Source organism: Canis lupus, chromosome 37 (genome assembly GCF_011100685.1).
Source record: "Canis lupus familiaris isolate Mischka breed German Shepherd chromosome 37, alternate assembly UU_Cfam_GSD_1.0, whole genome shotgun sequence".
NCBI lineage: Eukaryota > Metazoa > Chordata > Mammalia > Carnivora > Canidae > Canis > Canis lupus.
In genome coordinates this window covers 29,247,380-29,264,746 of record NC_049258.1, presented here as the reverse complement: position 1 = coordinate 29,264,746, position 17,367 = coordinate 29,247,380, and positions in this window count along the sequence as shown.

Below are 17,367 nucleotides of genomic sequence, written 5' to 3'. Positions count from 1 at the left end.
GGAAAGTCTTGAAAGCTGAAAGGAACAGTTTGTATATCATTTTTCAGTCAATGAAAGTTACTTATCAGAGGTAAAAGAGTTCTTTTATTTGTTCTTTATTTAACTGATGTTTATCAAGTTCCTACTATGTGCGTTAATGATAGGTACTGTTGATTATGCAGTGAGAAAAACAAAGAACTTGTTATCTCAGATTTGGGGAGAGAGTACAAGAGACAGGTGAACAAACAAATTACAGACAACACAGCAGGATAAAGAAGTGTGCTATTTTAGATAGGACTGTAGTCAGGGGAGGCCTCTTGGAGTTGATGTCATTTGATCAAAGACCTGAAATAGTGGTGAGTGAATCATATGTGTCCTAGGGAAGTTAATTCCAGCCAATGTCATTCCAGTGATTCCAGCAAAGGCTAGGCCCTGAGGCAGGAGCTTGATAAAGAGCAAGGAAACCAGTATGCCTAGAATAGAATGAAAGGGAATATATAGAAGGAAGAATAAATGAGGTCTGTAAGGATTAGGATTTAGATCACCGATAGCCATTTGATGGAGTTTGGCTTTTCTCTAAAAGAATGGGAGCAGTTGAAGGATTCTGAGTACAAAAGCCATTATGTCTGAGCTTTGTTTCTAAAACATGCCTCTAGCTTATCTCTTGAGAATAGATTTTAAAAAAACAAAGAGATAGGATTAGAAAGACAAAGAATAGTCTCCTGACTATTGTCATAATGAGAGAGAGAGAGAGAGAGAGAGAAATAATGTGGGTTGAACCTGGGTAGCAGTGGTGAAGGTGGTCAGCAGTGATCAAACACCAGATACACTTTGAAGGTAGAGGCAACAAGGTTTGCTGATGGATTGGATTGAGCGAAGTGACAAGAAAGAGAAGTGTCATTAATTACTCCAAAGCTTGCCTTGAGTAATCATTAAATGGGTGCAGTTGAGATAAAGGAGTTGAGGAAAAGTATGTAGAGATAGATTTGGAGGTGGTCAAGAATTTGCCTTGGGCGTGTCAGGTGTCGGGAACAAGAAAACAGACTCCACCTCCCAAGTGGAGTCATGGATCAGAAGTCCAGGGTAGAAGCGAAGGCTGTGTGTATACCTTCATGAATGATCCGTGCACAACATGGCATTTCAAATCTAAGTGTGGCAAGCTATGGATTTGAGAGGTGTAGAGGTTTCCAAAAGTGAACTGGCAATATTGCAAAGTGTGAGGGCTGAGGAAATGAGGATTATTTACTCATGATCCTCGGAAGGAGAAATGTTTAGGTAGGAGAGGAACTAAGACTAGGTGTATTCCTTGAAGAAAGCATTGTTTTCACCATCACTTCTTAAAGAAGTGGACCTGAGGTGACATAGCTTGTGAGTGGCACTGCCCATGCTCTTTTTTTTTTTTTTTTTGAGATTTAAAAAAATTTATTCATGAGAGAGAAAGAGAGAGAGAGAAGCAGAGACACAGGCAGAGGCAGAAGCAGGCCCCATGCAGGGAGCCCAACGTGGGACTCGATCCAGGGTCTCCAGGATCAGGCCCTGGGCTAAAGGCGGCACTAAACCGCTGAGCCACCCAGGCTGCCCCCATGCTCTTAACCATATACTCTTCTGCCTATAATGGAGTTAAGGGTTATCTGCAGAATGGAGACACATAAAAACATTTTTGTTTTGTAACCAGATTTTTAAGCTCCATAGTTAAACACTATGTTTTACTCATGAGTCTGCTCCACTACTGCTGAAAAGGAAGAAGCTCAGTAATCCTGATGCTGTATGAAGGAGGCAAGAACTCCCCCTCAGATTCCAGAGTTAAGATTTTAATAGGAAAGCACAGTGCAGTATTATTATAGTGTTAGAAAGAAAACCCCAGGTCCCAAATGCCCAGACCAAGTCACCAAACCAGAGCTTACTACCTAACCTAATGGCAGTTTCAACCTCCCCCAGAAATGTAGTCTTACCTGCCAATCAAGAATTTTCTGATAAATACCAGTGAAGTCACTGGTCACAATGGCCCTCTGCATCCCCCAAAGGAAGATGAGGTAATCTACCCAGTAAGGCCCTCTGCCCTTCCACCTAAGAGAAGGTGACCGTGCCTGGCACATCCTTTCTTTTCTTTGCTTATCACTTTCTTGCCCCACTCACCTTCCCGTAAAAACCTTCTGTTTTAGACAACTCCTCAGAGGAACCCTCTAGATGGGTCACTGCCCAATTCATGAATCATTTAAAAGGCCAAGTAGATCTTCAAATTTACTTGGTTGAATTTTGTTTCTTTAGCAATAGATATATAACTAAATAGTCTTCTATCAACTATTGGTTAAATTAAAGTGCTATAGCAGGAGACAAAAATCCATTTATTCTAGTTGGGACAATAGAGATATTGAGCTGCTGATTGTATTGGGGAGTGAATAAATGCAGTCTCCTGTTTTTATCATATAGAAAACTAGTCTCCAAGTCGTGTTTTTCCAGCTACATGGGCTAAGCTGTGTCCTATTCTGGTTCTGCATTCTGGTCAAGATTCCCCAAGTGCTGTGTCTACTAAGCCCTGTATTACTTTAAAACATAAACGCTGAAGATATCAGATCTGCAGATAAACAATTTAAATTCCGCACATCAGGCTGAAAAATTCCTGAAACTTGATGATGATCTTCTTAAATTTTCTTCAGGCTTTCGTTTTCCAGGAGCAGGAAAAATACCAACTCCTTCCTCCTTGACATTCTCACAGCACTTTGTCTTTCATGGGACACTGATTACCTGAAAGCATTATTTGCACTTAACACACCTTAAGTACTTGCCTTATGACGGTGTGGTTGAGTCTACAATCTCCTCGTGTCTTCCAAACCCAGGATATTGGTGTGCGCAGGCTGCTGTAACAGAGTACTCCACACTGGGCAGGTTCATAACAGAAATTCACTTTTTCACAATTCGGGAGATCAGAAGTCTGAGATCAGGGTGTTGGCAGGGTTGGTTTCTTTTGAAGCCTTTCTCCTTGGTTTGTAGATGACCATCTTCTCCCTGTGTCTTCACATGGTTTTTCCCTCTGTCGGTCTGTGTCTTAACTTCCTCTTTCTATAGACACGACTCATATTAGTGACCCCACCCTAATGATCTCATTTTAACTTAATTGGCAATTTAAATACCCCCATCTCCACATATAGTCACATTCTGAGATACTGGGGGTTAGAACTACAACATATAAATTTTGGAGAGACACAGTTCAAACCAAAAAATACAGGAATCACGAGTCTCTGGTTTCCTGCTTGATCCTTCTTCTGAATACAACAGTGGGGACTACTCCACCTCCATCTCCAAGAAGTGGCATCTGTGTTCTGGCTGACCGGGAAGGTGGGACTCATGATATTAGAAATAACAGAAATAAGAACATCTTTACAATTAAGACTTTACAATTACCTGCCAAGATGTGCTTCACTCTGACTACAAGTATTTATGGAGCTTTGTGGCACTAACCTTTAAAGCAGATGGTGTTTGTTTTTTTATTGTTGTTTTAATGTTAAATCTATGTCTTTATTTTTTATTTTTATTTTTTAATTTTAATTCCGTTATAGATGACATGCAGTATTAGATTTCAGGGTACAATGCAGTGATTCAGCCATTCTATACATTGCTCAGTGCTCATCATGATACGTGTCCTCTTAATTCCCTTCAGCTATTTCATCCATTCTCCTACCCACTTCCTCTCTGGTAACCTCAGTTTGCTTGCTATTGTTAAGTGTTTGGTTTTTGGTTTCTCTTTTTCTCTTTGGTCATTTTTGTTGTTGTTGTTCCTTAAATTCTACATATGAGTGAAATCATATGGTATTTGTCTTTCTCTGACTTATTTCACTTAGCATTATACTCCTTAGATCCATCCTTGTTGTTGCAAACGGCAAAATTTATTCTTTTTTATGGCTCAGTATTATTCTACTCCCTCTCTCTTTATATATATATAAATAACTTCTTTATCCATTCATCTAATGAGAGACGCTTGGACTGATTCCATAATTTGACTATTGTAAATAATGCCGCAATAAACAGAGAGGTGCAAGCCTCCCTCTGAATTTATGTTTTCACATTTTGGGGTAAATACCCAGTAGTGGAATTCCTGGATCATCTGGTAATTCTATTTTTAATTTTTGAGGAAACTCCGTACTGCTTTCCACAGTGACAGCACCCGTTTGCGTTCCCACCAAGAGTGCACGACACTTTCCCCCACATCCTCACCAATACTTGTTGTTTCTTGTGTTTTTGATTTTAGCCATTCTGACAGGTGTGAGGGTGATATCTCATTGTCTCATTGTGGTTTGACTTGTATTTCCCTGATGACGGGTGATGCGGAGCATCTGTTCAGGTGCCTGTTGGCCATCTGGATGTCTTCTTTGGAGAAATGTCTGTTCATGTCTTCTGCCCATTTAATAAGGTCTTTACACCTCTTGGATACTAACCCTTTATCAGATATGCCATTTGGAAATATGTTCTCCCATTCAGTAGGTTTTCTCTTAGTTGTGTTGATTATTTCCTTTGCCATGCAGAAGCTTTGTATTTTGATGTAGTCCCAGTGGCTTATTTTTGCTTCTGTTTCCCTTGCCTCAGGGGAGATATCCAGAAAAATGTTTATGGCCAATGTCAGAAATCACTGCCTGGGCTCTCTTTTAAGATTTTTATGGCTTCAGGGCTCTCATTTAGGTCCTTATTCCATTTTGAGTTTGTTTTTGTGTACGGGGTAACAAAGTGGTTCAGTTCCATTCTTTGGCATGTTGCTGTCCTGTTTTCCCAACACCATTTGTTGAAGAGACCTTCTTTTTCCCATTGGATATTCTTTCCTGCTTTGTCAAAGGTTAATTGACCATTTAATTGTGGGTTTATTTCTGGATTTTCTCTTCTGTTCCATTGATCTCTGTGTCCATTTTGTGTCAGTACCCTACTGTTTTGATGACCACAGCTTTGTAGCATATCTTGAAATCTGAGATTGTGATGCCTCCAGTTTTGTTCTTCCTTTTCAGGATTGCTTTGGCTATTCGGGATTGTTTGTGGTTCTGTACAAATTTTAGAATTGTTTGTTCTAGTTCTGTGAAAAATGCTGTTGGTATTTTGATAGGGATTGCGCTGAATATGGAAATTGCATTGGGTAGTATGGACATTTTAAGATTTCTTCTTCCAGTCCATGAGCATAGAGTATCTTTCCATTCATTTGTATTGTTTTCTACTTCTTTCCTCAGCGCTTCATAGTTTTCAGAGTACGCTGAAGTTTCACTTCCTTGGTTAAGTTCATTTCTAGTTATTTTGTTATTTTTGGTGCAACTGTAAATGGGACTGTTTTCTTAATTTCTCTTTCTGCTACCTCATTATTAGTGTATGGAGATGCGACACATTTTTGCATATTGATTTTGTATCCTGTGACCTTACTGAATTCAGGTATCAGTTTTAATAGGTTTTGGTAGAGTCTTTAGGGTTTTCTGCAGATAGTATCATGTCATCTGAAAATGTAACAGTTTTACTTCTTCCATACCAATCTGGCTGCCTTTTATTTCTTGTTCTTGTTTGATTGCTGTGGCTAGGACTTCCAGTACTATGTTGGATAAAAGTGGTGAGAGTGGACATCCTTGTTTTTTTCCTGGTCTTAGAGAAAAAGCAGATGGTGTGTTTTTGATGAGAGAAATCATGATCTGTCTTAGGACACCATTTTACCCTGAATGGGGTTCTGCTACTTTGAAAGCACAGCATTTTCTTTGCTTTTTTGGAAGTGCATAACCATATCATTCACCGGATGCTAAAAGGTAAATGAATAAGAATGTATGGTTCTTTTCATATCTGGTGAAAGCCAGATCATTCGGCATGGTTTTACTTTCTGAAAACCATGATAAAGAAGGTAGCATATATTGCCTTAAAAACTGTTTCCCTGGGGCATCCTGTGTGGCTCAGTGGTTTAGCGCTGAGTCCAGGGTGTGATCCTGGAGACCTGGGATCGAGTCCCACATCAGGCTCCCTGCATGGAGCTTGCTTCTCCCTCTGCCTGTGTCTCTGCCTCTCTCTCTCTCTCTTTCTGTCTCTCATGAATAAATAAATAAAATCTTAAAAAAAAAAACAACTGTTTCCCTGAAAAATCAATTTTAATCCTCCCACCTGAAATTCTCCAAACCATTTTGGAGATTCTTAGAGAATTTTAAGCCAGAGGAAACTGCTAAGAAAAGGACTTCCATATTTTGAATGAAGATGTTATTTGAATGGAATTCGGGGACACCAAATGAATGTAGTGTATTTGTGTTTCAATTTAGGCTCTATTCTTCGATCCAGGAGATTAGAGCTTACATCACAGGTAGGCTCAGAGCTTAGCAAATTAGCTCAAAAACTTTTGAGTCCTAATTCCTGAAATCAGAAATTACCATAATCATTTCTGCCGTTCCTACCTCTTGGACGGTGTGAATCACAAAATAACAGAATTTGTTATTATTTATGAGTTGGCTGGTCAGCAGATCTCATATAAGCTTGCTCACATATCTGTGGTCAGCTGCTGTTACAAGTGTAGGAGAGAATTCGGCTCTGTTCTTTTTTTTTTTTTTTAAGATTTTATTTATTTATTCATAAGAGAATTCGGCTCTGTTCTTTTTTTTTTTTTAAGATTTTATTTATTTATTCATAAGAGACACAGAGAGAGGCAGAGACATAGGCAGAGGGAGAAGCAGACTCCATGCAGAGAGCCCTATGTGGGACTCGATCCCAGGATCCTGGGGTCATGACCTAAGCCGAAAGTAGACACTCAGCCGCTGAGCCACCCAGGTATCCCTAATTCAGCTCTGTTCTACGTGTTATTTCATTCTCTTTTCTCAGACAATTGTAGAGAAGCAAGAGGGAGAGGAGAGAATGTAAGGTCTTTGGAAGCCTTGGCTCAAAACTGACACCTCCTCACTTCTTCCACATTCATTTGATCAAATAAAGTTAAAAGCCAGCCCAGATTCTCCAGCTCTGTTACATTGATGATCTGAACCATAATCATCACTCTAACTCTATCCCTTTCCAGCTATGATCACTTCTGCGTCTGTTTGTATCCTTTGTCACTTCCACCTGCCAAAATTCAAACCCAAATGTGACTCCTTGGGACGCTTGGTGGCTCAGCGGCTAAGCGTCTGCCTTCAGGTCAGCAAGTGATCCTGGAGTCCCAGGATCAAGTCCCACATCGGGCTCCTTGCTGGGAGCCTGCTTCTCCCTCTGCCTGTGTCTCTGCGCCTCTCTGTGTGTCTCTCATGGAAAAATAAATAAAATATTAAAAAACAAACAAACAGCAACAACAACCAAAATGGCTCCTCCCCTCTACTACATTACTTTCTTTTCCTCACCCTTCCCCTGTCTCCACAGTCACCTGCTCTTTCCCGTACCCCTTCCATTCATTCTTCAGTAGAGGAAAAGGAGTGAGCTCTTGATGGAGGAACTTCAGAGTCATCTAGCAATGAGCATGGAAACAGGGAGGACTGAATTGGAGCCATTTTTTTTTTTCCAAACAATCTACTACAGAGAATAATTGAACAGTAAAGTCTATTTTGCCTAATGATTTATGACCAATATTTTTCTTATGATCTCTATGTATTTAGAAAAGACACTTCCCATGATTTGATTCTAATTTTTTGCTCTTTCTACATTTGGAAATCAAGCAGAAAAGACTTTTACTCTATAAAGCTAGTATTTGGTGCTTTCTGGCACTTCTAATTGAAATGATGCTGCATTTTTAAAAATTGTGAAGTGTGAGATGACATGGGAAAATTTTCAAGTTCCATTGGGACTTATATTGGACTTACTTCACAGTTGCAATATAAACACAGTGAAAAGCGTACAATTTATTCTTTTCTTTCTTGGAAAGACCATTATCATTTCCATTTCATTGTTTTCAAAGTAATTGAAAATGGTCAGTTTCATATTCCTTTATAGTAAACATACTGAGTGGAAAATTTCAAACTTAGCCATTTCTCCTGTTTGATAAAATGATTTGTACTGTAAGTCATTGATAGTAAATGAACTGTTGGACTATTAAGTCAGAGGATCACAGAATATATGTATCTGTCACATAAGATTTAAATCCCAACTTTTTCTTTAAAAAAGAGTCTCTAGTTATTTATAATGAAAAAAGTATATATTAAGTCCTTTAAATAACTATAAAAATATAAAGAGGAAACAAAAATGAAAATAGAAAAAATCTGAACCAATGAAATTACTGTTAAGTTAGCATTAAATTAGGTTTTATGTTTCATAATTAGAAAGAAATAATTGAAAGTTCAATTTATTTTCTAGAGCGGTGATCTTATCTAAAGGTTAATAACACAATAGTATCACAAGTAATTTGCTGTTAATAACTGTTAAAGTTGTTGAATTATTTCTTTTTAAAAATATAGATAAAAAGGATTTACTTTTACCTACTTCCTTTTCTGAGTGGAAGAGGAAGGTATGTGTGTACAACCAGGTTGTTGTTTGTAGAAGTTTGGCTATATGCAAAATATAAAAGTCACCTAATGAAATATCAAAATGGTAGAAAGACTGAAAGCCTGCAACTCCAAATGGTGGGGATTCTTTTCCCATGACTAATTAATGCATATTAGATCTTTGCATTAACTTGAGATTTGGGGAGAGCAGGAACTTTCAGAATGTCACAGTTGTGCAGGGATTACCTATAAAGGGATGACATAATGGCCAGTAACAGCAGATAGATGGCTACTAATGATAGCAACACCATCTGGAACAAAATATTTTTAAAAAGAAACTTTATTTTCTAGAGTAGTTTTAGGCTCACAGCAAAATTAAGAAGAAGGTGTAGAGGTTTCTCATATCTCCTGTGCCTCTTCCCCCACATGTATAGCCTAGTTCATTTTCAGGGTACCCGGGCTGAGCAGCACATGGTTAAACTGATAAAACGACATTGACACAAATTACCCATTGTTTACATTAGGGTTCACATTCTGTGTTGTATATACTATGGGTTTGGACAAATTTATAATGGCATGAACTACCATTATAGTGTCATACAGAGTAGTTCCACTGTACTAAAAATCCTCTGTGAGCCATCTATTCATCTCTCTCTACCTCCCAACCTCTGGCAACCCCTGATATTTTTTTTTTCTGTTTCCGTAGTTTTGGCTTTTTCAGATTGTGATATAATTGGGATTATACAGGGTGTGGCCTTTTCAGATTGGCTTCTTTCACTTAGTAATATGCACATAAGTTTCCTCCATTTTTTTAATGATTTGATAGCTCATTTCTTTTTAGCACTGAATAATATTCCATTATCTAGATGTACCACAGTTTATTTATCCGCCACCTACTGAACACTATCATAGTTGCTTCCAAGTTTTCCAATTATGAATAAGAATTCTATAAATATCTATGTGCGTATTTTCGTATGGACATAAGTTTTCTTTACCCAACTCCTTTGGGTAAAGAACAAAGAGCACAATTTTTGGATTGTATGGTAAGAGTATGTTTAGTTTTGTGATAAACCACCCAACTATTGTCCCAAGTGACTACACCATTTTGCATTCTCGCCAGCAGTGAATGAGAGTTCTTGTTGCTCCAAATCCTTGCCGGCGTTTGGGTTATTTGGGATTTTGGCCATTCCAGTAGGTGTGTATTGATATCTCACATTTTCCTGAGGAAATATGATATGGAGCATCTGTTTATAGGCTTGTTTGCTATCCGTGTGTCTTCTTTGGTGAAGTGTCTTTTAAAGTCATTGGCCCATTTTTGAATTGCATTGTTTGTTTTCTTATCATTGAGTTTTAAGAGTTCTTTGTAGATTTTGGATGAGCTCTTATCAAATGTGTCTTTTGCAAATATTTTCTCCTAGCCAATGGCTTGATTTTTCATTCTCGTGACAGTGTCTTTTACAGAGCAGAAATTTTTAATTTTAATGAAGTCCAGTTTCTTAATTCTTACTTCCATGGCTTATGCCTTTGGCATTGTATCCCCAAAAGCTATTGCTAAACCCAAGGTCATCTAGATGTTCTTCCATCTTACCTTCTTGGAGTTCTATACTTTTTGCATTTTACATTTAGGTCTTTTGCCCATTTTGAGTTAATTTTTATGAAGGATGTAAGATTTGTGCCTAAATTTATTTTATTTTATTGCATATAACTGCCCAGTGTTCTAGCACCATTTATGGAAAAAGCTCTTTGTTTCATGGTATTATCTTCACTCTCTGGTCAAAGATCAATTGTCTATCCTTATTGGGCTTATTTCTGGGCTCTCTATTCTATCTTATTAATATCTCTTTTTGATGGATTGACTATTTTTTTGCTAATACCACAATGTCTTGGTTACCATAGCTTTAGAGTAAATCTTGAAGCCATGTAGTGTCAGTCCTCAGACTTTGTTCTCCTCCAGTACTGTGTTGATTATTCTGGGTCTCTGCCTCGCCATATAAACTTTAGAATCAGTTTTATATCTACAAAATAGCTTTCTGAGATTTTGATTAGGACTGCATTGAGTTTATAGATCAAGTTGGGAAACACTAATATTGTGACAATATAGATTTTTCCTACCCATGAACATGGAATATCTATTTATTTACTTCTTTGATTTTTGTCATTATGATTTTACAGTTTTCCTCATATAGATCTCATACATATTTTGTTAGATATGTATCCAAGTACTTCATTTTGGGGGTAATAATGTAAATGGTATTGTGTTTTTAATTTTAAATTCCATTTATTCATATAGGAAAGTGGCTTTTGTATATTAACATTATATTCTCCAACTTTGCTGTACTTGCTTATTAATTCCAGGAAGTTTTTTAAAAATATTTTATTTATTTATTTATTTATTTATTTGAGAGAGAGAGAGAGAGCATGCGAGTGAGAGAGCACAAGTGTGAGTGAAGGAGAGAATCTCAAGCAGACTTGAGATTCAGAGAGTCAGACAGAGGCTGACTCAGGGCTCCACCTGAGAACCCTGAGGTCATTACCTCAGCTGAAACCAAGAGTCAGACACTTAACTGACCAAACCACCTAGGAGCCCGCAGGATGTTTTATTGATGATTCAGGTTTTCTACATAGATGATCATGTCATCTGTGAACAGAGTCCATTTTATTTCTTCCTTCCCAATCTATTACTTGTTATTTCCTTTTCTTGTCTTATTACATTAGCTAGGACTTTCATTACAATGTTGAAAAGCAGTGATTTCTAATGTTAGTGGGAAAGGCTGAGTTTCTCATCAGTAAGTATGATGTTCACCATAGTTTTAAAGATATTCATATGAGAAATTCCTCTCATGAATAGTATTCAAATTTGTTAAATATTTTCTCTGCATCTATTGATATAATCATGTGATTTTTCTTCTCATCACATTGCAACAGGTTAGTTAATATGATGAATTACATTAATTTACTTTTGAATTTTCAACCTGAAATAAATCTTACTTGGTCATGGTTTGTAATTCTTTTACCACATTGCTGGATTTGATTTGCTAAACTTTTGTTGAGGATTTTTGCATCTATGTTAATGAGAAATATTGGCCTGTACATTTTAAATAGTATTTTTATCTGGTTTTGGTATTAGGGTCAGCTAGTAGGGTCAGAAAGTTAGAGGTTTTTCTTTCCTCAAGTCAGTTAGGTTCTGATAAAACCCCAGTTGTTTAGGCTCTGGTTTAATAGTTTCTCCTGAAGGCAGACCTTGTTAGACGAACAGAGTGCTCTAGTATATGTCAAAATTATTCCTTTTCCCCTCTCCTTGCTGGAAGCATAAATGGATTTTTCTCCAGTCTTCACTGTGAGAACATGGTGGAACTCCAGAAAGCAAATTTCACAAAAAGAAGATCCTCCCAATGGCTGGACCCCCCTGGAGTTTTTATCTATTGGACTTATCCACACTGAGCCCCCACAATTCATCATTCACAGTTTAGGTTTTTCTACCCCAGCGCTGATTCCTTTTTTTTTTTTTTTTTCCAGCGCTGGTTCCTGTGGAGGTTTCAGCTAATTGGTTTCTGCTCCAGTAAGTTGGGATCCTTTGTATTTGACTGTGAGTCACTGCAGTTTTGGAGGCAATGTTTTGCCCTGTGAACCAATTCTCTTACAGGTCTAAGAAGAGTTGTTGATTCTTCAGTTTGTTCGGCTTTTTACTTGATGTCAAAGAGAGTGGCTACTTCCAAGCTTTTAATATGTCAGATTAGAAACCAGCATATATAAGACACCTTTCAAAAGAATTTCCTGCTCATTATTTGATCTGAACCTCACAAATCCATAAGCATTTTAGGGAGGTATTTTTTTTGCTAATGAAGAATAAGGACCCAAAGAGATAGAATATCTTGCAGAAGTTAATGCTGTCTTAGGAACCCAAAATTTGGGTTTTTCAGAGCAGTCCAGAAATTTCCTGAGCCATAATAGTCAGACTGGTTTTCTTTCCTAGGACAACATTAACTTCTGCCAGTAGAGATGTCCTGAGGATATGCTAGAACTGGACTGAGAGAGATGAGATCTTTCCCCAGAATCCTCACGTCTTGCCAAAGTAACTGACTCTAAGAGCTGACTAATAATTAAAAGGGACACTTGTGTCACGATGTATCTAGACCTCATTACTGAGATGTCATTAGCCGAAAGAAACTGGAGTACAAAGAATTATGGTTTCTCTATCTTGTTTTTCTAATAATTCACTGGTCAGAAAATTATTGAATTCAATGTATTTTTAAAGTTTAAAATGCAAAACTTCATTTAAAGAGATAGAAAGCAGATGATCATGTACAAGAGAATGAGCTCAGAGTTTCACACACATATATTCCTTTCTGTACAGATTAGAAATTTGATTATGTCTGTGATTTATTTTTAAAATGACACATCCTTAACAGCACAGTGTTAACACCAAGCTTTTGGAGTCAATAAAGCTACTTTCTGTCCTGGAAACAATGCCACCTTCTACTTACTGAGGAAATTAAATGACAAACTAAAATGCAATGTTCTTAACTGACATCAAGATTTTCCTAACTGAAAATAATAAATAAATAAATAAATAAATAAATAAATAAATAAATAAATAAATAAAATGATTTTCCTAACTGGGGAAAAGCAATGAAATTAGTAAGTGTCTGTACAGGTAATCAGTGATGCCACAATGCATTAATTCTAAGATTATATCAATGATCAGATCTGTTTTTGGATAGAGGTATAGTGTACTGGTTTAAAGGATAGCCTCTGGGGCCAGCCACATTTGATTTTAAATTCTTAAGTACTTTGTGAGATCAGAAAACTATTTAACCTTTTCTTTTTCAAATATTTATATTAATGTGTATCTTAAAGGAATGTTGTGGGGATTGAGATTTTATAGAGATTATAGAAGTAAATGTGTCACCACAATACTAGGCATGTAGTAAACTCTTAACAACTTATAGTTAGAAAAATGTAATCAAATGCTGTGAAGAATATAGATATCTTATTGGCCTATTCTGGTTATCACTTGCATAAATTTGAATACGTTAATTGAAGTACAAGATATTCAGGGCTATCATCAAAAAAACAAGACATAAATGTTGGCAAGGATTAGAGAAAAATAAACCCTTATGAACTGCTGCTAGGATTGTAAATTGGTACAACCACTATGGAAAACAGTATGGAGGGTCACTTTAAAAATTAAAAATAGAAGAACCATATGATCCAGCAATTCCACTTCTCCGTGTGAAACTGAAGGAAATTAATACACTATGTTGAGGAGTAATCTGCACTTCCATGTTCATTGCAGCATTATTTACAATAGCTATGACATGGAAACAACGTAAGAATCTATCAACAGATGAATGAATACAGTTGCGATACACACACACACACACACACACAGAAATATTATTTAGCCATAAAAAAGAAGGAAATCCTGCCATTTGTGACAATAGGAAAAGATCTTCAGGGCATTATGTTAAGTGAAATAAGTCAGACAGAGAAAGACAAATACTGTATGATCTCATATATGGGATCTAAAAAAAATTCCTCACCTAAAGCTAATATTACACTGTATGTTAACTAACTGAAATTTAAATAAAAACTTAGAAAAAAAGTTCCCCCAAAACAAAAATCTTAAAAAAAAACAAGAGAATGAGAGAGTTCAAACTCAGAACAAGAGATCAGATTTGTGGCTGGTTATGAAACGTGGGTTAGGGAAAATTGGAGAAAGGTGGTCAAAAGATAGAAAGTTTCAGTTATAAGATAAATAATAGGTATGTGATGTACAACATGATAACTATAGTTAGCATTGCTATATGGGGGACGTGTGGGTGGCTCAGTGGTTTAGCACCTGCCTTCAGCGCAGGGCATGATCCTGGAGTCCCATGATTGAGTCCCACATCAGGCTCCCTAGGTGGAGCCTGCTTCTCCCTCTGCCCATGTCTCTGCCTCTCTCTCTCTCTGTGTCTCTCATGAATAAATAAATAAAATCTTTTTTTAAAAAAACATTGCTATATGGTATATCTGAAAGTTGTAAAGATAATAGATCCTATGAGTTTTCAATACAAGGAAAAAACATTTTCATTTTTTTTGTATCTGTATGAGATGATGCATGTTAACTAAACTTTCTGTGATAATCATTTCATAGTATATGTAAGTGGAATCATTATATATTATACCTTAAACTTATATAAAGCTATATGTCAAATATGTCTCAATAAACTGAAAAAAACAAAATAAAATAAAAATAAGAGTAGCTCCAAACAAACAAAAAGGAAATACAAGATATTCAGAAATATTTTGGTATTTAAATTTAGAAATTATATGACACTCTTAACATCAGTATATGTTTCACTTTTTGGTACCTTCCATGGTGCCTTCTTGATAGGAAATATAAATTAAAAGTTCAGGCATGGCAATTACTTTTCTCTCAATCTCTTTCTCTCTCTCTCAATCTCTACCTGATGACGAATGGCATCCAATCCACTAGGTCTGCTTGAACAAAATGCACTATGTCCATGATTTCAGTAGGTTAAAATCTAAATCTAAGAGGTGATTAAGCAGCTGGGCTTAGAATTTCAAGCATGAACAGGAATTTCTAAAACTTGGCAATTATGCATGCCTCAGTATTATGAGTTTTTTGTTTTGTTTTGTTTTGTTTTGTTTTTGAGCCTGTTTCTTTTATAGGAATGAAAGGCTGGTATTTCAGTCTACTAGTCCATACCAAGATTTTGTCCTTCAGTCCTTCCACTGTGGGAGATTATTCTCCCCTCTGTCCTATGGTGTTTTAAGTGATGACCAGGCAGTTAAGGACAATGCAGGCATCTGATGTCTGCCCGATTTCATGCTCTGTAAGCGGTAAGTGTTCAGAAATGAGAGAGCTAGTAAAATTTTTTGGGAAAAGCAAGCTTAGATATGGATGTCAGGAGTCGAGGTTTATGTACCGACTTTGCCACTCATGATTTCTAGCTTTGTAATTTCCCATCTTTGAATAATAACAACTGGAGTTTTCTTCCTAAAGAACATTTCTTATCACACATTAGCAGCCATGCACGTGTTTACTAGCCATGCATCAGTAAAATTAGGACTCCTGATAGGAAAGCTGGAGTTGAAGAACCCCTGTATCTTGGGTGGGGTAAGATGTCTTCAGATCTCTCTCCATCTTATGACAGACAAAAAAGTCAGGGGGTAGAAATCTCATATCCCAAGACTTCAGGGTTAAGCAGATTTCACTGAGAGATAGGGCCAGTTATGATCCTCTGAGCTGTCCAAGAAAGTCAGGTGGATGGACCAATGGGTGCACCTTCTCCACAGGGCTTCCTCCTTGCACAGCTCTGTCATTCCAAGAGTGTGCTAGCATTTTAAGTCTGGTTGTTGCTTGCTGTTGGATACCATCTAATCGCACTCTTGGATAGTGTTGGCTGTCAAACTAACTTTCTGAAAAATCCCAGAGCAGGTGACAGCTGCACACTAAAGGATTTTTAGGATAGACAAGGTAAGCAATTTGTACTTCATTAACTGTCTATACAGACAAGAGGTAACCATGTAGTACACTGAATCAGCTATTGGCTGGTGGCCTGCAATTGATTGTCATTTTATTTTTTAAAATTCTCCACTCATAACATATGTAAACTCTTGGAAAGTATTAACTAAATCTCACATAGATGAACTGTGTATGTTTCAACTATGTAGATTCACCACAATCTATTCCCCAATGTCTTCATACTTCCTAAAACAACGCAATTCTTCCCATAAGTGTTGAGATGGATTATCAGATCCAATGCTCATGAATCTACTTTGCCAAGATATTACCCTCTTAATCATTTTTTAACACATAAAGAAATCCCCGTGTTGAACATTAGTAGTAAAAAATACCAGTCTTATAAGCCAAATGCAATATATCATAACTTTTCTGTATGCATTTGCTAGGATTCAAGGGATTCAATTTTAGCTGTTATATTTCAAGATACTGGCTATAGCTAATAGAATTATGCATTAGGTTCTAGAATTGTTCCTTTATGTGAATAGAATCAGTGAACCATTCTAAAATTCAAAAGTTACACAGATTTTTAGAAACTAGCCGCATTGAAAAAAAAAAAAAAAAGAAACTAGCCGCATTGACAATATACTCTTGGGATTGAGGTGGGCTGAGATTTAGAGCAAATTTGTAATTACCTATAAGTTATCAAACATTGTGGTTATTTAATACTTTTATAAATTTTCACTTATTTTGTTTTTAATTATGTTGCTTACCATTAATTAGCTGGTATTTGCTAGTGTCTGTTTAAGTCTCACATTTCCAATGAACCCTACAGATAGGATACTTCAGAATAATGAGTCATCATGTGTTATACAGCACTGATGAAATTTTTAGGATAGTCTTTCTGGATTGAACTGAATGAATGAATAGACATCTTCAGCCAAAATGAAGGTGGGATTCCTTCATTCTTAGGTACTCATCCTTTAGCAGATAAGCTGTCACATCTTTCATGAGACACTCTTGTTTCACGGTTTATATTCTTTCTGTCACTTTATCTGCCTGTGCTAGACCAAAAGAAAGATCAATTCAGCCAGATATTTGCAGATGGATTTGAAGGACCACTTCCCATTTCTGATGATAAGACCTCCTGTGTAATCTGGAAAGAATATCTTTTCATCTCCATCATCTGGACATCTTTATTCTAAGACAATGAACTAAGTATATCTGACCATTATGGGCCAAGGGAAATCAGACACCAGTGTACAATCTAGGTAGGCTCAGAATATTCTGAGAAGGGAAAGAACCAAATTTTTAACCCAGAGAGAAATCTTAATCATAATCTAAATCATAATCTTAATCATCTTAATCTTAGAGAGAAATCTTAATCATAATCTACTTAACTTCCTTACACTGAGTCCCAGAGAATCTGATGATTTGCCTAAGGCTTAAGGTGAATTAGTGTGCCAGTCATGATTGGAATCTACATTCTCATTTCCTTAGCTATGAAATACGGATAACAAT